At 40.0% G+C, this 22,911-nt stretch overlaps 1 protein-coding gene across 3 annotated transcripts in view; it reads right to left on the bottom strand.

Moving 5' to 3' along the window:
- CCL22 (C-C motif chemokine ligand 22) overlaps positions 1–22,911 on the bottom strand; it is a 68,785-nt gene that overhangs the window by 17,758 nt on the left and 28,116 nt on the right. Inside the window, exon 1 of one of the 3 annotated variants that reach the window (XM_006179764.3) lies at positions 10,769–11,029. The exons of the other annotated variants lie outside the window; for them this stretch is intronic. The gene's annotated coding sequence lies outside the window, so the exon portion shown is untranslated. Of the gene's footprint in view, positions 1–10,768; positions 11,030–22,911 lie in introns of those variants that run through there. 3 annotated transcript variants of the gene reach the window in all.

Raw genomic sequence — 22,911 nt, 5'->3', positions numbered from 1 at the left:
AGGGGAGGAGAAGATGAAACTCTGGAGCACATTGTATTTCGAAGGTGTTGACAGAGACTTAAGAAAATATTTCTGGTTTATGCGGGATGGAGATATTGTTAACACATGAAGGATATAAAATGCTTCTGTGGTTTAAAAAAACTGTTGGAATCAGGTAAACTAACATGTATTAGATAATGGAACACTAGATACTATAACAAATAAACCCCAAATTATATAATGGCTCAGACAAGATAAAAGTTGACTTCTCACCACATGAAGTCCAAAATGGGTGTTCCTGATTAATGGGTAACTCTTCTCAAAGTGATATTCAGGGATCCAGGCTCCTTCCATCTGTGACTCTACCACTGATAACATATTACCATGCTCATCTACATGACGCCAAGGAAGGGAAAACAGGGCAAGGCATGAAGCATGGGAGGCTTTTATGGTCCAGGTTTGGAAGTTGGAGGGCATCAGCTCTGCTCACATTCCACTGAGCAGAATTCAGACAAATGGCCTCACTTCACTGGAAGGAAGGCTGAGAAACTATCTAGCTGAGTGTCCAAGAAGAAGAGGAAACAGGCTTGATGAAGAGCCAGCTAGCCTTTGCAAATAATGGAAGTCCTCCAAGGACTTCCAGTGACCAGGCAAGGAGATGATTCATCCTCTAGCACCCTATCCTGAATGAGGAGCTTGCTCTGGCCTGGATTTAGGGAGCAAGTCCCATTATAAAACCACAATTCCTTTTTCTTCTGGAAAGAAATCCCTTAGAACATCCATTAGCTTGTTAGTTAGAAAAGCAAACAATTCAAACATTTCAATTATCTCTTCTGCCATTTGATATGTTTTGTGGGTTCCCAATTTGGTTTTTCAGTGTTCCTTAAAAACAAGAGGTACCTTAAATCCTTAGGGTGTGACTAGTGTGGCTATACCCTAAGAGTGGGAGTCTGGCATGGTTCCACTGCCTCATGCTCCTGAGGCTTAGGCTCCCATGCTGTGAAATGGGGATTAGTAATGCTCGCCACTACCAGCTTGTTGGAGGATCAAAGACTTGCTCATTCTTCGCCCAAATGATTCTCACAACAGCCCTTTGGAGTTAAAAGTGCATGAATGGCCACTGCTTATTTCACAGATGGGGAAAGTCTAAGCTGGAGAGGTGACATGCCTGGCACAGGGAAACTCCAAATCACAGTCCCCAGACAAGAGGTGGTGGCTGGAACTATGAGAGGAGATGACATCAGAAGAGGGAAGCAGAAAAGGGTGAGGAATGGTATGTAAGGAGGAGTGAAGAAAACCAATGAAAGTACATCCCCAAGCCCAGGGTTCTTTCCATAGTGCCTCCTACCTCTCATTTTCTTGTGATTTGTTTTCCCTGATGCCTGGTGATCTGGTAACAGAGAGAGGATTACAGAGAAGTGGAGGGGGAACTAAGGGCAGCTGGAATCCCCAGAAGCCTTCAGGTAGGAGGATGACCTAGATTAATATTGCTCCTGTGGCCATCAGCTGCCTGTTTGAGGAAAAGCTCCTCCAGAACCAACTGTGAGAATGCAACCCTTTGCATTCTTTTATTCTGAGCCCCAGGCAGTCACTGCCCCAGGGATGCTGTATCTGCTGCATGTGTCTGTACCCCTTATCTGGAAAGGGAGAATGGTTTTTGAAAAATAAGTGACAAAGTGATAACAATGAATTGGAGTGATAGGGATACAGGAATTCCTCAAACAATTTTTGCAAGATTGCTGTAAGTCTGAAATTACTTCAAAGCAAAAAGTAAAAAAATAAATCAGAAGATTATCAGCACCTAGAAGCCCCCTCATGACCTCTTCCAAACACTTTCCAACCAAGGAAAGCCACCATTCTGACTCCTAATATCTAGACCGTATTTTTCTATCTGAATCATGTATAAAGTATTTTTTTGTGTCTAACTTCTTTTATTCAACATTGTGTTAATAAGATTCAGCCATGTTGTTACTTTTTTTTTTAGTTCATTCATTCTCAATAATTTACAGTGTTCCACTGTAAGAATTTATCATGTAGTCATTCCAGATTGATGGAGAAGCTCTGAAAACCCTCCCCCACAAACAATGATAAAACTGTGCAAAGTGGACAAAAGTGACCATTTGAAAATTGAAAATTTATCAAAATCATATATGGTAGGCAGAATAATGGCCTCCCAAACATGTCTATGCCCTAATCCCTGGAACTTCTGAATATGTTGTTACATGGCAAAGGGGAATTAAGGCTGCAGATGAAATTAAGCTTGTTAGTCAGCTGACCATAAGATAAAGAGATGATCCTGAGTTATCTGAGTGGGCCCAGTGTAATCACAATGGTTCCCTAAATGTGGAAGAGGGAGGCAGTGTAAGAAAGACTGGATTGGCCATTCCTGGTTTTGAAGATGGAAGGGGACCACATGCCACAGAATGCAGACAGCCTCTAGAAGCTGGAAAAAGCAAAGAAATGGATTCTCCTCTAGAGCCTCCAGAAGGAAGGCAGCCCTGTTGACACTGATTTTAATGAGGCCCATTTTATGTTTCTGACCCACAGAACTATAAGATAATATATATTTGTAATTCTAAGCCACTAAATTTGTGCTAATCTGTTATAGCAGCAATAGAAAACTAATATAACATACAAGAAACTGAAAAATATTTACTCAGTAAAATCTACTGAACCCTAGTAAGAAGAGTATGAGTCTGTGGTGTTTAGCCTGAGGCTGCGCCCATATTTCTCCTCCCCTCAGCCTCATGGTATAGAAGGTCTATCAAAGTGGTGCAAAGGGATGCCTTTATGTGGATCAGAATGCAGGAAATTTCATGCCCAGAGGCATTATCAAAAACAACAATAATCTCAGTGCCATACAATCAGAGAGGCAAATATCAAAGATAGTCTGAGGTCTCAATACTGGTTGGGAAAAGCAACCAGACCAGCCAGAAGTTTAACAGGCAGGTCTGGGAATGAGACAGCCCAAGTTCTCCTCAGGAAGATTCTACTTTTCTCTGATAGTCTGGTAGGCTGTGAAAGGCTGCACAGATCTCAGGAGATATTGGAGAAGGCCCTAATGAGCTACTCATCATGAGCTTAATATTTGACTTTGAAAACACAGGAATCAAAATCTGGAATAGATCTGTAAACTAGCTGCACCCTGAATATATACCCCAAAACACAAATAGATCATTCAGCAAAGGAGGGAAGCCTTACTAGCCCAAGGTATTTAAGCATAACCTCTGACCAGTCACTGGCTAACCATCAAGGAGTGCTGACCCAGAGGCCATCCCTAGTACCACGTTTAAAAATAAAATACAAGAATAAAAAAATAACAGAGCAGAGACATCAGCAGCCACATGCTGTGGGGGAAACAGAATCCACAGAATTCCTCCAGACAAGTCACCAAAGAAACAAACTGAAAAAAACAAAAAACAAAAAACAACAGCCCCAGTGGTGGGGAAGAGATAAAACAATCCAGAGTTGCTATAATATATGACCTAAAATGGCTAGCTATCAACAAAAAAATACAAGACAGGCAACGAAACCCCCAAAAATGTGACTCGTACGTAAGAAACAAAACAGTCAACAGAAACTGTCTTTTGGAGAATCCAAACGTTAGACTTAGAAGACAAAGTCTTCGAAACAGCTATTATAAATGTATGCAAAGAACTAAAAGAGACCCTGTTTAAAGAATTCAAGTATGATGACAATGACTCCTCAAGTAGAAAACAATAATGAAGACACAGAAATTATTTTTTTTAAAAAGAAGCAGAAGAACCAGTGGGATCTGAAAAATGTAATAACTGAAACGAAAACTTCACTAGATGGGCTCAAAATCAAGTTTGAGCTGGCAGTATAATCAGTGAACTTGAGAATAGATCAAAGTTATCCAATTTGAATAATGCCAAAAAAGAATGAAGAAAAACAAAGTTTCAGAAACCTGTAGGACATGATCCATAGCAGCAACACACGTTCAAATGGAGTCTCAGAAGGAAAGGAAAGAGAGAAAGCAGGTGACACATTTGAAGAAAAAATGACTAAAATCTTCCGAAGCTTGAGGAAAACATTAATCTACATATCCTAGAAGTTCAACCAACTGAAGTATGGTAGACCAAAAAGAAATCTCTACGTCAACACATAATAATTAAACTGTTGAAAGACAAAAACAAAGAGAAAAACTTAGAAAAAATATCCATCACATACACAGGAAAGACAATAAGATTAACATGTGATGTATTGTCAAAGAAACAAAGGCAAACCACTAAAAAAAAAAAACCTAGGAATTGAAGGAAACTACCTCAATATAATAAAGGCCATATATTAAAAACACACAGCTAACATCATACCCAGTGGTAAAAGACTGGAAGCTTTTCTTCTATGATCAAGAACAAAACAAAGATGCCTGCTTTCACCACTTCTATTCAACACAGTATTAGATGTCCAACCCAGAGAAATTAGAAAAGAAAAAGAAATAAAGGGTTTCCAAAGTGGAAAGGGAGAGGTAAAATTATCTCTGTTCACAGATAACATGATCTTATATGTAAGAAAACCCTAAAGATTCCACAGAAAAACTAATAATAATTTCAGCAAAGTTGTAGGATACAAAATCAATACACAAAAACCAGTTGCATTTCTATATCCTAACAATGAACAAACTAAAAAGGAAATTAAGAGAGCAATTTCACTTACAATAGCATCAAAAAGAATAAAATACTTAGCAGTAAACTTAACCAAGGAGGCAAAAGATTTGTGCAATGAAAACTACAAAACATTGCTGAAAGAGATTAAAGAAGACACAAGTAAATGGAAAGGCACCCATGTCCATGGACTGGAAGAATTAATACTGTTAAGATGTCAGTATGACCCCCAACAGCTATAGCTATTTCTTTTCAGAAATAGAAAATTTTTTTCTAAAATTCATTTGAAATCTCAAAAAAGCCTGAATAACCAAAACCATTTTGAGAAAGAATAAAGTTGGAACTTTCACACTCTTTACTTCCAAAACTAGCACAACAGTTAATTAGTGGAAGCAACCCAAGTGTCTGGTGACAGAAGACTGGATAAACAAAATGTGGTATGTACATAAAATGGAACATTTTTAGCCTTAAAAAGGGATGAATCTCTGACATGTGCTACAACATAGATGAATCTTGAAGACATGATACTAAGTGAAATAAGCCAGTCCCAAAAAGACAAATACTGTATAATTCCACTTATATGAGTTAGCTAGAGTAGTCAAATTCATAGAGCCACTCAAAGTAAAATGGTGGTTGCCAGGGGCTGGGAGAAAGGGAAGAATAGGATATTAATGTTTAATGAACATAGAGTTTCAGTTCTGCAAGATGAAAAATTTCTAGAGATTGTTTACACAACAATGTGAATATACTTAACACTACTGAAATGTATATTTAGATATAGTTAAGACAGTGAATTTTATATTATGCATTTCTTATGACAATTTTTTTTCCAAGGGGGATAATTAGGGTTTTTTTTTTTAATGGAGGTACTGGGAATTGAAACCAGGACCTCAGGCATGCTAAGCATGCACTCTACCACTAAGCTGTACCTTTCCTCTTATGACAATTTTTAAAAATGAGGAACAGAAGGCAATGGGATGGCATATTCAAAGTGCTAAAGGAAATTGTCATCCAAGAATTCTTTATTCAACAAAATTATCCTAAAGGTCGTTTCCAGGTAAACAAACACAAAGAATTTGTTGCTAGTAGACCTGCCTTACAAGACATTCTAAAGGAAGTTCTTCAGGATGAAAGGAAGTGACACCAGATAGTCACTTGAATTTACACAAGGAAATAAAGATCTCTGGTAATAAAGTGACAAATTAGATTATTGGTAAAGGTAATAAAATAGATCACCATATGTGGGAGCCCACGATTGGGTTAACAAATTGTAACAGACCCCAGCCGCTTATCTCCTTAAAGAAGAGCAAATGTTCTTAGTAACTGCCTTGCTTGTATAGTTGAGGTTTTAGACAGCACTCTGCTCCTTGCAAAGCAAGGACCCAGGCCCTCGGCTATAAACCCTGGGCGTGCCTGCTGTTAGACAGTCTTGTATCCCCAAAGCAAGGAACTGGCTGGGCTGGTGGTCTGCTTTAACGTATCTGTAAGAATGTATCTTATTCCCCTCTTCCCATGACTTCCCTAAAGGTAAACTGCAGGCCCCCAAAGGAAGAGTCTTAGGCTGGAATGGTAAACAAGTTATAAACAGCTGCAGACTCAGAGGTGAGAAGGCTGGTTAGCCAATGACGGGTAAGACCCCCAGAGGGGGGCCCCCTAAGACAGGCACAGCCACGTGAGTCCAAGAAAAATGTTAAATTAAGCAGCTGCTTCTCAGACGGTCCGCGCTGACAAGCTGTAAGGCTCGAGGATGTCAACACGAACATGACTTACCAAAACATAAAGGGTCTTCTGACCTTAAGCCAGACTCTACAATCTAGATCCCACTCTGTCTTTCCCTAAATTCTTGCATTCCATCATACAACTGTCAGTGATTTCTCCTTTGATTGTACACAGTAAATGTGGGGGAATTTGAGAGGTTTGTGGAGTTGGCTCCTGACTCCCTCTCGCTCTCTTGACTTTTCCACAGAATCTTGAGTAATTCATTCCGTTTCGGTGGGACTTCTGCTGGCCAGAACCCACAACTGGTGACGAACCCACAACCATAAAATACCATATATATAATTTCTCTTTTATTATCTTAACTGATTTAAAATTTAAAATTATATAAAACAATCAACGATAAAAGTGTACTGTTGAGCTTATGACATACAAAGAAGAGGGGAGGGACTGAAGCAAAGGTTTTGTGTATTACTGAAATTAAATTGATATTATTCCAAGCTAGATTCTTCCAAATTAAGATGCTAATTATATTCCCCAGGGGAAATACTAAGAAATATAAATATACTTTAAAATATAGTAAAAGAAACAACGAGGGGAATAAAATGTTGCGAATATCTACTTGACACAAAAGAAGGTAATGAGGTTGGGACAGTTGGGAAAAAAAAAAGACAATATATATAGAAAACAAATAGAAAAATGACAGACATAACTCCTACCTTTTCAGTAATTACATTGAATATAAATGGATTAAACTGTCCAATTAAAAGTAGAGTTTAAAGAATGGATTTTTAAAAACATGATCCCACTATATTAATGTCTACAAGAGACATACTTGAGAGCCAAATATGCATACAGGTTGAAAATAAAAGGATGAAAAAGATGTATCATGCAAATAGACATATAAATGCAAAAGAGAGCTATGGTACCTATATTAATATCAGGTAAAATAGACTAAGAGTAAATTTGTTACTAACATCAAATAAGGATATTTTATAGTGATAAAAGGGTAAGTCAGGGAGACAACCATTATAAAATATTTATTCATCTAATAACAGTACCCCAAAATACACAAAAAACAAACTGACAGAATCAAAGGGATAATTCAACAATAGAGACTTCAGTGCCCTATTTTCAATAATTAATATAAATAGGTAGAAGATCAATAAGAAAACAGAAGACATGAAAAACACTATAAAACAACTGGACCTTACAGGCATCTAGGGAAACACAACAACACACAGCAGACAACAACAGCAGAATACACATTCTTCTCAAATGTACACAAAACATTCTTCACGATGTACCGTAAGTTAGTAAAACAAACCTCAATAAATTTTAAAAGACTGAAATGATTCAAAATGTGTTTTCCAACCACAACTGAATAAAATAACAGAAAAATTTTTGGAAATTCAGAAATACATGAAAATTAAACAACAAATTCCTGAAAACCAGTGAGTAAAAAAGAAATCACAGGGGAAATGAGAAAATACTTTGAACTGAATGCAAACAAAACACAAAACATCAAAACTTAGGGGATACAGCTAAAACAGTGCATAGAGGGAAGTTTACAACCATAAATGCCTATATTTAAAAATGAGAATGATCTCAAATCAATAACGTACACTTCCATCATGAGAAACTAATTTTTAAAAAAAGAGCAAAATAAATCCAAAACAAGCTGCAGGAATGAAATAATATAAAGTGGAAATAAATAAAATAAATACTAGAAAAACAACAAAGAAAATCAATGAAACCAAAGGCTGGTTCTTTGAAACTATTAACAAAACTGACAAACCTTCAGCTAGACTGACCCAGGTGAAAAGAGAGGACATATATTAATAAAATTGGAATGAATGAGGAGATACGACTACCCAGAAAATACTATGAGCAGTTGTGTAACAACAATTTAGATAACCTAGATGAAATGGACAAGTTCCTAGAAAGACACAAACTACCAACACTAAGAAAGAAATTGAAAGTCTGAACAGATAACAAGCAAAAAGATTGGATTAGGAATCAAAAAGTTTCCCACAAAGAAGAGGCCAGGCCCAGAAGGCTTCAGTGGTGAACTCTGACAAGAGTTTAAGGGAGACTTAATATCAATCCTTCTCAAACACTTTAAAAAATAAGAGGGAATATTTCCCAACTTATTCTATTGAGATAGGCTGGGACTTGGGACCTGGGACCCTTTATTGAAGTGCTTGCACCTGGACAAATGCCTCCTCCAGCAACAGAGCACAGAGAAATTATAAGGGACTAAAAACAACTGCATGCATGGGCAGTTGGGGCAAATTATGAACAGTAAGATGCAAAAAGGCCAAAACCCAAGTACCACTTCTGAGGTGCCAGAAGCAAAAGCAAAGTACTGTGGCATGATTCCTGCACCCAACACCACCAAGGGGGTGGGAAGCCCAACTAAGCCACCCATCTGGCCTGACCCATGCTCAACCCATTTAAGGAATCAACCCACCCTCCTTGGAGAGCAAGCAAGGGCGCCTGTTTCTTATTTTCGCTCCCTTGTGCTGCAGCGCAAGCCTCAATAAAGCCTTGCCAGAATTTCTTATCTGACCTTTTATCAATTTCTATTGATTAAAGAGCCCAAGGACCTGGGTCAGGAACACTGTGAGACCAATATTACTCTGATACCAAAACCAGGAAAAGAGATCACAAAACTAAGGGAAAAAACAAAAAAAACAAAAAAACCTAGGAAGACTAAGATAAACAACATCCCTTTGTGACTCCAAATACAAAAATTCTTTAAAAAAAAATTTTAGCAAACCAAATCCAGCAAAATATAGAAAGGATTAACTATGATCAAGCGGAATTTATCTCAGGAATACACGGTTAGTTTAACATACAAAAAAACAATCAATGCAATACACCATACTAACAGAACAAAGGACAAAAAACACACGATCATCTCAATAGACACAGAAAAAGAATTTGGCAAAATCCAACACCTTTTCATGATTTAAAAAAATACACTGCAAATGAAAAATACAAAGGAACTTTCTCGATTAATTAAGGGCATCTATGAAAAAAACACAGCTAATTCATACTTAATGGTGAACGACTGAATACTTCCTCTTTGAGATTCGGAACAAGACAAGGATTTCTGCTCTGGTCACTTTAATTCAGCGTTTCACTGGTTCTAGCCAGGAAATTAGGCAACAAAGATTAATGAGCCATCACTTCCCAGAAGGGAATAAGTAAACTATCCCCATTTGCAGATGTCATGATCTTGCATACAGAAAATCCTAAGGGGACTACAAAAATACCAAAACAAACAAAACCCTAGTAGAAACAGCAGTAGTAAAGTTGATTGCAGAGCAGAAAATCAATAAAAATCATCTGAACTTCTATACACTTACGAACAATCCAAAAATGAACAACTTCATTCGTAACAGTATCAATAAGAATAAAATACTTTGGAATGAAACAAACATGAACAGTGAAAATTATGTCATTGCCAAGAGTAAAAGAAATCCAAATAAACAGACATTCTGTGTCTAAAGACATTCTGTGTCATTATTTATAGAAAATTCTCTTCTATTTGATCAATAGATCTAACTCAATCCTTATAAAAATCCAAGAAAGTCCTTTTTTCCACAGAGATTGATTAGCTGTTTCTAAAATTTGTATTAAAAGACAAATGGCTTAGAATAACAAAAACAATCTTGAAAAAGAATAACAAAATTAGAGGACATAATTTCCCAATTTCAAAACTTAGTACATGAAAACGAATATATGTATGTTCACATGTGACTGAAGCATTGTGCCGTACACCAGAAATCGACACAACATTGTAAACTGACTATACTTCAATAAAAATACATACATACCAAAAGGAACTTACTATAAACTACAGTAATAAAGAGAGTGTGGACTGTAAATCTTAAAAAAAAAAAAAAAAAAGCTATGAGGATATATTGCACAACACAGGGAATATAGCAAATGCATTATAACTCTAAATGATATATAATCTTTAAAATTGTAAATCACTATATTGTATATTTGTAACTTATATAATGTTGTGTATCAACTATATGTCAATTAAAAAAAAATTCTCAATAAAGAGAGTGTAGAACTGAATAAGGATGGACATATAGATCAATACCAGAAGTGAAAGCCCAGAAATGAACACTTAACATTTATAGTCAAATTATTTTCAAGAAAGGAACCAAGAGACAACTGGATACCTATATGCAAAAGAATGAAGTTGGACCCCGTACATCACACTGTTCACAAAATTTAACTCAAAATGGTCAGAAACCTAAATGTAGAGTTAAAACTATAAATCTCTTAGGACAAAATCTTTGTGACCTTGGGTTAGGCAAGGGTTTTGTCACCAGAAAAGCCCACTGGGGTCCCACGGGAAAGTAAGATACACTCTGGGTGATAAGATAGGGTCTAACTTCTTTTGTGCTTAGTCTAGTTTCACTTGCCTGTAGGGCGCCCTGTGCGGAGGCCTTGCACCTAGCACCGTGGATTAGAGTCTCCAGCGCAGAACTGCTGCACGCAACACCCGGACTTGGCGAGCCTTCTGGACAAACACTGAACTTCACACGTCAATTCAAGATGGCGGCAGCGGCCGTGTGCATGAGGCGGAAAGCCCCATAAAAAGACCGGCAGGACCTCTAAGCAGGGCCGCTGCTCTCCTCCCAGCACCAACCGGTTCCCCGGCTCAGAAGCTTTATCTCACTTTCTGCCTCTAAAGCGGCTAACTTACACCTAGAATTCTATTGGTTCCCTGAGCTCACTTCTGATTGGTTACTTCCTTCACTTCTGATTGGTTATCTCTCTCACTTCTGATTGGTTATTACTCTCACTCTTGATTGGCTATTAATCTCACTTCTGATTGGTCCACTTTCCTAACTTCTGATTGGTCCATTTGTAGTACTTCATTTGCATGGAGCTCACTCCTGATTGGTCTATTTCTACAAAGCTTATTTCTGGTTGGTCAACTTCTGTTGTACGGTATTTGCATGTGATGTTGCAAAGTGTAAAATTTGCAGCCTATCAAAGGCCTGTGTAAAGCTACGGTCAGGGTCTAGAGCTTGAAGTGTTAAGTCATTCGGGTTTGCTGGCGTAATAAAGTTGAGTTCTCCAACTCCCTGAGTGCTGCTTGGTTTCTCGCCTGGGTCCAGATTGCTGTCACAACGGAGCTGTAACCCATTTTTCCGCAACACGCGGAGACTGCGCCTGTCACTGAGAACTGGAGGGTGAGCAGCACAGCTGGGCCTGCACCCAACCCACAAGAACTTTGCCCCTTTCCATGGACAGGAGCCCTATGAAGCAGCCCCACCCCACAGCTTATGGGGGAGAGCTCCACGCTCTAGAGCAGAAGCTGGTATTTCATGCTTTGGTCAAGGAATCAAATTCCTTTGCTTCTGAACCAGATTCAGTCCCATTCTGTTGACTTGAACAACATGGAGCAGGAGGACCCTGTTGAGGCTCAGCTCATCAAAAGGGTCACTAATACAAAATAGATAAACGTTAAGGTCCTACAGGATAGCACCAAGAACTATGTTCAATATCTTGTAATAGGCTATAATGAAAAAGAATATTAAAAGGATATATATACATATACATGCATAACTGAATCACTATGCTATACACCAGAAATTAACGCATTCTAAACTGACTACTTCAATTAAAAAAATTTGAATGTGACAATGAATATGTGTATGTTCATGTATAACTGAAAAATTGTGCCCTAAACTGGAAATTGACACATTGTAAACTGACTATAACTCAATAAAATGAAATTAAATAAATTTTAAAAATAAAAATTTTTTAAATTAAAAAAGTAACAGTTTCTTAGATACAAGAGCAAAAGCAAGTTTGTAAAATTAATAAACTGAAATTCATCAAAATATAAAACATTACAAGTCACCATGAAGACAATCTAATCACTAGAAGGAAATGTTTGCAAATACTGTATCTGCTTAAACATGTATATCTAAAATATATAGGACACTTTAGTGGGTCGTGGAGCGGTCGCTCGCAGTCCCCTTTGCAAATGGGCTCCATGGCCTAGCATCCGTGTCCCCTTCACCTGTGACTGTGCGCCGAGGCCTGTGAGGGGTCGCTGCCCAGGTTTCCAACCAGCCCACAAGCAAGGGCATGGCAACCATCCCCTCCAGCGGCTCGCTCGCTCGGGGCCACCCCCGACTACTACCGGGGCCACCTGGGTTCCACTTGCAGTATCAGCTGCTGCGGAGGTGCAGGGTACCATCCCCCACTGCCCAGGGCTCCCCAAGCTGACCCATGACACTGGTGGGCTAGCTTCTTTTTCGGGAAGTCCACTCTCGCATTCATTGCCACAGTGTTGGAGTCCCCAGAGCACTCGAAATTGCCCCAGGCCTCCACTTGTACGACCACCTGTGACCTGGCTTGGGAAGCCATGGGGAAGCAGTAGCCTGGTGGCCAGCCTGGCAAAACCAACTCCAGGCCCCCATCCTGAGTGGCCGCCACCAGCTGCCAGGCTTCCTTCCAAGGCGCTAGGCTCATAAGAGCATGGTCCCCACCCCACCAACCCCACCCCCAGCCTAAGCAGGCTACAGCCAGCGGAAACAGTTGGGTTCTTTTAATATCAAAATAGCAAAACACCAAAAAAGGAAATTGAGAGAACCCCACCCTTTACTACCCAAGCCACACAAGAGATTTCCTGAAACCTCATAACCCTATGCCTTGCACCAGTAGAAAATAAACTCCAAGCAGCCATCAAAAAAATAAAATAAAATAAAATATATAGGACACTTTAATAGAATATGACTCAACAAAAAGACAAGTAATCCAATTTAAAAACAGGCAAAGTAACTGAATAGATATTTCACCAAAGAAGCTATATGAACATCCAACAAGCATATAAGATGTTCAGCATTGTTAGTCATTAGAGAGATGTCCACCACAATGAGATATCACTTCATACCACAAGAATGACTATAATCAAAAGAAGAAAGATAATAACAAGCAAGGATGAAACTAGAATCCTCAATAAATTGGTGGAAATGTAAAGTTTGGCAGTGTCATAAGAAATTTTCTATATGACCCAGCAATTGCACTCCTAGGAACATTTACCCAAGAGGGTAAGGAAAACATGTGTCCACACAAAAACTTGTGTATGAATATTCATAGCAGCATTATACACAATAGACAAAAAGTGGAAACAACCCAAATGTCCATCAATGGATGAATGAACAAATAAAATTTATTATACACACATGATGGAATACTATTCAGCTATAAAGAGGAATGAAGTGCTAATACATGTTAAAACATGGACAAGTGTCAAAAACATTATGCTAAGTGAAGTAGCCAGACATAAAAGGCCACACACTGGATGATTCCCTGTATGTGAGATGTCCAGAAAAGGCAAATCTATAGAGACAGTAAGTAATTTAGTAGTTGACTGGGGCTGGGGATGGGGAAAGGGGAGTGACTGCAAATGAGCATGAGGGATCTTTCTGGGGTAGTGGAATGTTCTAAAACTTAATTGTGGTGATGGTTGCACAACTCTGTACATTTGTTAAAAATTATTGAGTTGTACACTTTAAAATAAAAAGACCTGGCAAAAACAAAAACAATGAAAAAAGAATATACAATTTCTTCATCCATTCTACTGTTGATAAACATTTGGGTAGTTTGCAGGTTGGAGCTATTATAAATGCTGCTGCTATTGACATTCTTGTATATGTCATTTGGTGGGCATATGTACACATTTCTCTTAGGTGTATATCTAAGAGTAGAATTTCCAGGTTATAGGATATGCATTTATTCTGCTTTAGTAAGTACTGCCACAGGATTTTCCCAGGTCTTCTACCAATTTACATCTTCATCATCAGTGTGTGAAATTTCTAGTTGCCTTGCTGACACTTGGCATTATCTGTCATTTCCTTTTCAGCCATTCTGATGGGTGTGTCGTGGTACCTCATTATGGTTTTAATTTGCATACCCCTGGTGACTCATGAAATTGAACGCCATTTCAAGTTTGTTTTGGTATTTTTGCCACTTGGAAATTTTCTTTGTGAAATGGCTGGTTCAAGAATTTTTACCCCTCTTCCCCTCAAAGTAGTCTGTCATTTTCTCATTGATTTTTGTGGGAGTTCTCTATATATTCTGGATAAGATGTGTTTTTTCAATACCGCTCTCTGACTCGACTTTTCACTTTCTTAACAGTGTCTTTTGATGAACACATTTTTGCTTTAATGTGGTCTAATTTACCCATTTTTTTTCTTATCATTAGTATTGTTTTATATTCCCAGTTAAGAGATCGTCTCCTACTTTTACGTCATGAAGGTATTTTCTTGTTTTCTTCTAAAGTATTTATTGTTTTACCTTTCACATTTATATCAACAACCAAGCTGAAATTGATTTTATATATATAGTTTGAGGTAATGGGTCAATAGTCCTTATTTTTTTTCCCATTTGGATAATTGATTGATATGACACTTTATTTTGTTTTATTTTGTTTTATTTTTTTAAGCGCAGCAGCTTTATAGTAAGTCTTGAATCTGATGAGCATGTCTTCCAACTTTGCTTTTCTTCGTCAGAATTGCTTTGGCCATTCTTGGTCTCCTGTCTCTCCATTGAAATTTTAGAATCTGCTTGTAATAAAAGCCATCCTGAGGAGGGAAAGTCTAGTGCAGTGGGTTCAATCCCCAGTACCTCCATTAAAAATAAATAAATAAACCTAATTACCTCCGCCCAACAAATTTTTTTAAATAAAAAATAGAAATAAATAAAAGTATTTTTAAAATTTAAAAATCCTTTTTAAAAAAAGCCATCCTGGGAACAAACAATCCTAAACTTTGTATGGAACAACAAAAGACCCCAAATAGCCAAAGCAATCTTGAGAAAGAGCAAAGCTGGAGGCATTATGATCTTTGATTTCAAACTACATTACAAAGCTATAGCCATATAGTAAATGAAATCTTGCCACTTGCAAACACTCTGACGGACCTTGAGGGCATTATGCTAAGTGAAATGTCAGACAGAGAAAGACAAATATATATGATGTCACCTATATGCAGAATTTAAAAAAAAAAAACAAGCTTATACAGAGAACAGATTGGTGGTTGCCAGAGGCAGGAGGCGGGTGGACAAAAGGGTGAAGGGGGCAAAAAAGTTACAAACTTCCAGTTATAAAATTAATAAGTCATGGGGATCTAATAGTCAGCATGATGATGACTATAGTTAATAATATTACATTGCCTATTTGAAAGTTGCTAAGAGAGTCAACCTCAAAAGTTCTCATTACACACCCAAAAAAATTGTAGCTATGCATGGTGACAGATGTTAACTAGTTTTATTGTGGTGATCATTTCACAAAATATACAAATATTGAATCACTATGTTGTACACCTGAAACTAATATAATACATCTCAATTATACTCAATAAAATTTTATTAATTAAAAAAATAAGTTTATTCTTAAATATGAAGAGAAGAAAATGTCTCAAGTGATTATGGAAAAACATTTTTCCAGTAACATTTAAAAATAATAATCTGCAAGTAAATTGTAAACATCATGACACTCCATTTTAAAAAAATGTATAGTCAGTGAGTCACACATGTAGTGAATTGTGTAACAGACCTGGAGCACTAGTGTTTTAAAACCTACTTTGAAGCTGGGAAAAGCCTGGTTTTCAAACAGAGGCAGGATGTATCTTCATTTATGTCTGCATGTAGAAACTTTTTCCCACATCAGATTTATAGAGATATTTCTTAAAAGCCATATGAAACAAATTTTAGGCAGTGTTCTCTCAGTGAATGGAAGTTATACTCAGTGACGACACTCCATTCTTAAATACTTCAAACACATAGCTTTCTTTCAAGAATAAAGACATTCTATATTTTTGAAAATTTTTAGTGGGATTGCCTTAAATCTATAGATCAATTTGAAGAAATGAGAAGTAGACTCTTTATAATACTGAGTCTTTCAATCTATTTTCATGGTATATTCCGCCATCCATTTACCTTTTCTTTATTTTTTTTTTCAAAACTACTTTGCAGTTTTCAATGTTGAAGTCTTGCACAACTTTCATTAGATACATTTCTATCTTTTAAGTTAGTTATGGTATTATATAACATTTTAAATTTCCAGTTACAATTTTAAAATGGTCTCATCTTTAAGTATCTATTTACATGTTGCTCATTTATAGAAATAAAATCAGCTTTTGAATATTGACCTTGAGTGCAGCAACCATGCTAAATTTACTTATCGATTCCAATAGCTTCTGTAAATTCTTTTGGAAACTTCTCTGTACCCAATCATGTCATATGAATAATGATAGCTTTATTTCTTCCTTTCTAATTCTTATGCCTTTTATTTCTTTTTCTTGACTTATTGCACTGGGTATCATTCTAGTACAATGTTAAAGAGAAGTGGTGAGAGTGACCTAAATCACTTATCCAGTATACTATCCTATTTGTAGGAAAAAGGGGTACTGGGGCTATATGAGCATATATGTTTAGAATCTTTGAATCTTTCTGGAAAGATATGCTTATGCCTGGTAACCTGTCACTAAGGCAGCAACTGATGGGACTAGGGTTTAAATCTAGAGCCAACGGCAACCACCCTAGTGGCCAATGTAATGGGTTGGTTGGAGAACTCAAACCAATAGGCATGCTCTGAAATGGAAGGAAAACCTGTCTCATCAGACTTTAAAACCCAGAGAGCAGAATCACAGCCAAATTCTCACACCAGGAAAGAGAGTCCCAAATGGGATGCAGGAATGGGGGCTTGTACCATTATTTAGAAGGGAACATGGCCCAGAGAAAAGATTCTTCCCTCTAATTAGGTTTTCTGGGCATTTCATGGCTCTGCTTTCCTATTGCTTTCTCTTGGGACTTTTCATCCACATCTCAGAAACTCTCAAATCACAAATCACTATAAAAATTATTATTGAAGATAGCAACAAGTTTATACTGTATAGCACAGGGAACTATATTCAGTATCTTGTAGTAACCTACGGTGAAAAAGAATATGAAAACTAATATATGTATGTTCCTGTATGACTGAAGTATTGTGCTGTACACTGGAAATTGACATATTGTAAACTGACTACACTTTAATAAAAATATATTGTTGAAGAAAATGGCAAGAGTAGTTACCTCTGGGAAATGTAACTGGGGGTCAGGAGACAGGGAGAGAGGTTTGGTTTTTACTGTTATATCATGCATACATGTTATGGGCTGAATATCTGTATGATTCCAAAATTCCTATGCTGAAATCTAATCCCCAATGTGATGTTGGAAGTGGGGCCTTTGAGAGGTACTTAGGTCCTGAGGGTGGAACACTCATGAATGGGATGAATGTCCTTATAAGAAGCTTGAAATCTAGTTCACTCTGTCTTTCCTCCACGTGAGGATACAATGAGAAGTTGGCGGTCTATACCCTGAAAGAAGCTCCCCACCAGGACCTGACCCTGCTGGCATCATGAATGCGAATTTTCAGCCTCTAAAACAGTAAGAAATAAATTTTTCTGTTGTTGATAAGCCACTCAATTCACATTATTTTGTCATAGCAGCTGAGCTAACATGTAATACTGATTCAAAACCAAATCTAGTATCTATTTATTTTATAATAATAAATAACTCAATTAGATGTTAAATTACCACTCAGTTGAAAAGACAGTTATGGGGAAAGCACCCCTCTCCGAGAGTGTGTGTGAGTGTCAGTCCATCTTCCCAAAACCCAATGTGCTTCTGATGTGGAGAAGAGAGTGGCACAGAAGCCAAGACCTTCTCTGGGAAAGGAGTGAGCAGGAGCTGTGCTCAATGAGGGATGTGAGGAGGGGGAGCCATGGCTGACCTATGGAGACTGCAGAAGCAGCAGCCACAGAGTAAGACACAGACCCAGAGAGAAACTTGATCACAAAGACAGCAGGGTGCCGGAACAGGAAGTGGAGGACCCCCAGGGGATCCTTGGAGACAGTCCCATCTCCACAAGTCCCTATGACATATCTCCACCCCAGAAGTCATGAGCATGTCCTGTTCCTCAAAGACACTGGCTCAGGTGAGACTCTTCCACTGACCCTCAAACCATCTTGTGAAGGCGGCTGCCTCTTCTGGCTCCAGAACCCCCCAGGCTGGTCAAGGTGGGCTGGTGACTCTGGAGGCCTCCTGCCTGCCGTGGACCAGAGTAGGGGGCTGAGCGGCTCAAGGAAGCCCCAGTGCCACCCTGCCCTCCCCAGCTCTTCCCCAGCCCAGTTGTTTCTGGGCATTCCTTGTCCCTGCCTGGGAGGCCAAGGCAAATTCTTGCTGTGTTTACAAATGGCCATAAATATGTGACCTCCCTCTCCAGCTGACCGGTCTTGTAAGAGTTTTCTGGAGCCATTAGGCAAGAGGGCCCCTGCCTGGGTTGGAGGAATGTCTTTCCGCTCCATTTGGAGCAGCCCCCCTTGCTAGACTCCCACCTTCCAGGAGACTCCCCTCCACTCTCTTGTCCTAACTCCTGCAGTTGGATCTTAATCCTGCAGTTGGGACTTTCCAAAAGCCTCACTAGACCTATTCCCAGAATCTCCTCCTCTCCACGCCACCCATCAAGGAGCTGGAGCACTGCGTGAGGTAGGGAGAAGGTTTCTCAGAGCCCCGAAGAGTGAGAGGGAGCCAAGTGCAGAGGAAAGAACACTGGACCACCCTGAAATTCTCCCTGAACCCAGTTATGATGTTTATAATAACAGATGATCATATGTGCCTCACTCTTTTATGTGGATTAATTTATTTAATCCTCACAAAAATCCTCTCAAGTGGGTACTGTGGTTTTCCCCGTGTTAAAGAGAAGGAAACAGGCACTGGGACGTTAGGAGGCTTGCCGAGGTCTACAGCTGTAAGTGATAAAGCCAGGGTGCAAACCTAGGTAGTTCGATTCCAAAATTTAGGCTTTCGACTCAGGCATTCTACTGCCTCTCACAGTCCCTGGGCGAGATCCCAGCTCGGAGTTTTTGGTCATGCTGTTTCTTCCTCCTGGAGTGCTCCTACTCCCTTCTCCACTGGCAAGATGCACCCTTCCATGCCTACCCAAGTACTTCCCCTTCCTCTTCCAGAGAGCACTGCATGGCATCCTTCTCTGGCCACCAGTCTGCCACTTCCTTCCACCATGTGGTAGACACGCCATGTAGTCTTTGCCCAGTCGTGACATCACTCCCCACTGAGCCATAAGCGTTTCTAGGCAGGCCCTGGGCCTTGTCCATCATGGTGTCGCCAGCCTCAGGCACACAGCAGGCCTCTCCAAGAGTTGTTCAAAGTTCCAGATGGGGCTGGCCTCAGCCTCTGACTTTCTGCAGAACTTAGGATAAATCCCTGCCCTTCTCTGGCCTCCAAGTTTCCTGGGAGTAAGATTTTTCTCTGTTCCTTGGCTGCTGAAAGCCTCATCTCTCCTTGCCAGGGAAATCACCTGAGGACCTTTTCTCCATGCTCTAAAGGAGAGAGACTGGGAGCTGCTAGTTGGGCCAGCCTGAGGTTCTGAGATTGGCCTTGGACTGTCTTGGAGGAAAGTCTGAGTCACCTTCCTGTCTGGGGATAGAGTTTAACTGCTCTCTCTTTGGTGATTAAGTGTCAGAAAAGGTCCTGACCCCTCTATCCAAAGCTCCACTCTCCTGCTCAGTCCCTGAGGAGGAGGGTCATTCAGCTACAATACCGGGTTGATATTATCTGTTATTAAATATCATATACTATACCCCTACCCATTCATCCAGAGTGCTGCATATTTGCAAACCAGGGAGGCAGAGAGTGGATGGTTAAGACAACAGGCCGGGGTCGAGCCAGAGCTCCAGCTCCAGGGCTGCTGTGCCTGCCCCTCTTTGAGCCTCAGTTCCTCCATCTGTAAAATGGGACAAGTACCTTTCCTCGTGGGTCATTGTTGTGAAGAAAATACACGTAAGCCACACAGTCCGGGCAATGCTCAATGCCTGGCTTAGACCGTTGTATAAATAAAAAGATCCGTGAGCAACTTGGGAGCAAACAGCAGGTGTTCTGTTCACCTCCCTGCCCCCAGCAACCTCACACATGATAAATATCCAAAAGACCTAAGGAAATATTTCACTGTCAGCTCTGCCCCAGTGGCTGTGTGTCTTTGGGCAATCTGCTTTCCCTCTCTGGGCCCAGCCTCTTTGGGGGTTGATGTGAAGTTGCCTAAGCTCACACTTAATATCAATGCCCAAGGGAGTGGCAAGTAACATTAGGGACTCTGCGGTCAGCAGAACTGGCTGGTTTGATTTCCATCTCCTGCAATAACTAATTAACACAAAGTACTTTGACTCCTCTAAGCCTCAGTTTCCTGATCTGTAAAATGTGTCCAGTTTGTCCTTATTTCTCAGTATTATTTTGAAACTTGAAAACATGAAGACTGCTTGGCACAAACTCAGAACATTGTTAAGTGCTGAATTAATTAAAGATTATCTAAGGGTGAAAGGAGAAAGTGGTGGGGATATGGAAAGGATGGTTGTAAATCACATGTGAACCCAGAAGAGGCAGCAAACAATTCTAGCTGGTGAGGCGTGGAGAGGGAAGGTGACTTCTCCTTGGAGAAGAAGGGCCTGGAGGCACAAAGAGGGAAGGCGACCTACCCAATGCCACACAGCCATTGTGGCAGAGCGGAAGGGACTCAACAGCTCTGGCCCCAGTTTGGGCTGGGAGGCAGCGATCTGTTACAGGGTCAAGCAGGAGCTTACAGATGACCTCTGGGAAAGTCATGTGCTGTTCTTCATTGTGCACTCAGGAAGCTCCAATTTCTTCTCCTCTTTCTGAGAACAAAGGGCTCCTAAAACAAACGAATCTTGGTCTAAGCTCCATTTCACTCAGTGAATGAATTGTTTAAAATTATATCTCAGAGCAGACAGTTTACCTCTGCCAATTTCACCCTCCAATCTGCGGGATGTGCCCTAGACTCTGAGGCAGGACTGGGTTCAAGACTGCTCTGGGCCTCAGTTTCCCCTTCTACAGGTATTCGTGTCCTCTTGCAAACCACCACCAAGATATATTATTAAATGGTGTAGGGTGGGAAGTGGGGAGGAACAGTGCTGTGTGTATAAAAGACTACAGCCTTAGGACAGGAGGCAGGGGAATACCTGTAAGTATTTGCTTGAACATACAAAGATGTCCCAGAGGGCTGCATGAGGAACTGGTAGGAAAGGCTGCCCTGGGGGAAGGAAACTGGGGTCAAGATTGGAAGGAAAGTGTTTCACTTTTATTCTTTTGCACCTTTTGAAAGTCAAGTTATGTAAATATATGATGTAAACTAATTTTAAAGGTTTGGAAGCCAGCATTTTTTTTTAAATTATATAACAGTGACTGCAGTTTTGATTTCCTTTTCACACATTAAGGCTCAAAGAGGAAAATCCCAACAGGCAGGCTCTCTGGCCAGAGACTTCCTGATGTCAGTGGAAGAAGGCAGGAGGAAGAAAGGACAAATATGGTTCAACAAATTCAAAACTTACTTTGAAAAGTACAGAAAGAAAAGTGAAATCATTCTCTTTCCCTCCCCAGAGATAACCTCTGAAAATAGCTTTTTGTGATTCATTGTGGGTCAGAGGGGTGGGGACCTAAATAAATACAAACCAAAGGTAAGTAAAACAGACATTATGAAAGGCAAGTTTCCATTTAACTTAACACTTCTGTCTGGTAGGAGCTATGTCTATGGGTGATTTTGTCCTGTTTCTCTGTGCACCCGGCTGGGCTTAATTCTTGGACCAGAATGCAAGCCAAGAGGCTTCCTAGAAGCATCATTCCTGTCTTCTCAAAGTGAGGCAGTGACATCCCCAGCTGGCTCCTGGGGAGGGGGAGGCCACCCAGAGCCTGCCTGCCCAAGGGTCTGACCCTGGCAAATAACTTCATGCCTGGCTGTGCCCACTTGGTTATCCGTCACCAGAACGCAAGCACCTCCCCACCTGGACTGAGAAAGCTGGTAAACATTTCCAGAACACAGATACCTCTTCCTAACATCTCCATGATAAAAATACTACATGTTCATGGAAAAACAAAATTCCAACAGCACAGAGAACGGAAACTCTTTTCTCATTTCCTCTCCGTAAAAGGAACTGATTTACCAACGAGGTTTCTTGGCATCCTCTCAAAGTCATCTGTAGGTCAGCCCTGGGGCGGGAAGGGCAATGATGCCCATTCTATAGATGAAGAAACTGAGCCTTGGATAGAGGAAAAGACTGTTGAGGCCACCTGGCTGAAATGTGGCAAAGTAGAGATTTGAACTTGACTCTCTTGCCTTCAAGTCTACAAATTTCCACGTCCACCATGGTGTCAGCTCTGAATGATTCCATCCCAGGTTTATAGTGCTTCTCTGCCCCATCCCTTATCCCACACATCCACACAAAACACTCACACTTGCACACAAAACACACGTGTGACTAACCCAGCCACGCAAAAATGCCCCCGCCACATTCCCACACTGGCCCAGCCAGGTGCCCTCACCTCCGTAGACACACATCCATCTCTAAACCAACACACACACTTGCACACAACCACACATGATCAATCTGCATACTTCTGACAGACACACTTCAACACACCCATGGACACAGACACGGACACACGGCCCATCCCCACCCAACTCCCCACAGATCCTCGG

Source organism: Camelus ferus, chromosome 9 (genome assembly GCF_009834535.1).
Source record: "Camelus ferus isolate YT-003-E chromosome 9, BCGSAC_Cfer_1.0, whole genome shotgun sequence".
In the NCBI taxonomy this organism is placed as follows: domain Eukaryota; kingdom Metazoa; phylum Chordata; class Mammalia; order Artiodactyla; family Camelidae; genus Camelus; species Camelus ferus.
The sequence above is the reverse complement of the archived record's forward strand: the minus strand, read 5'-3'. Positions and strand labels throughout refer to the sequence as shown.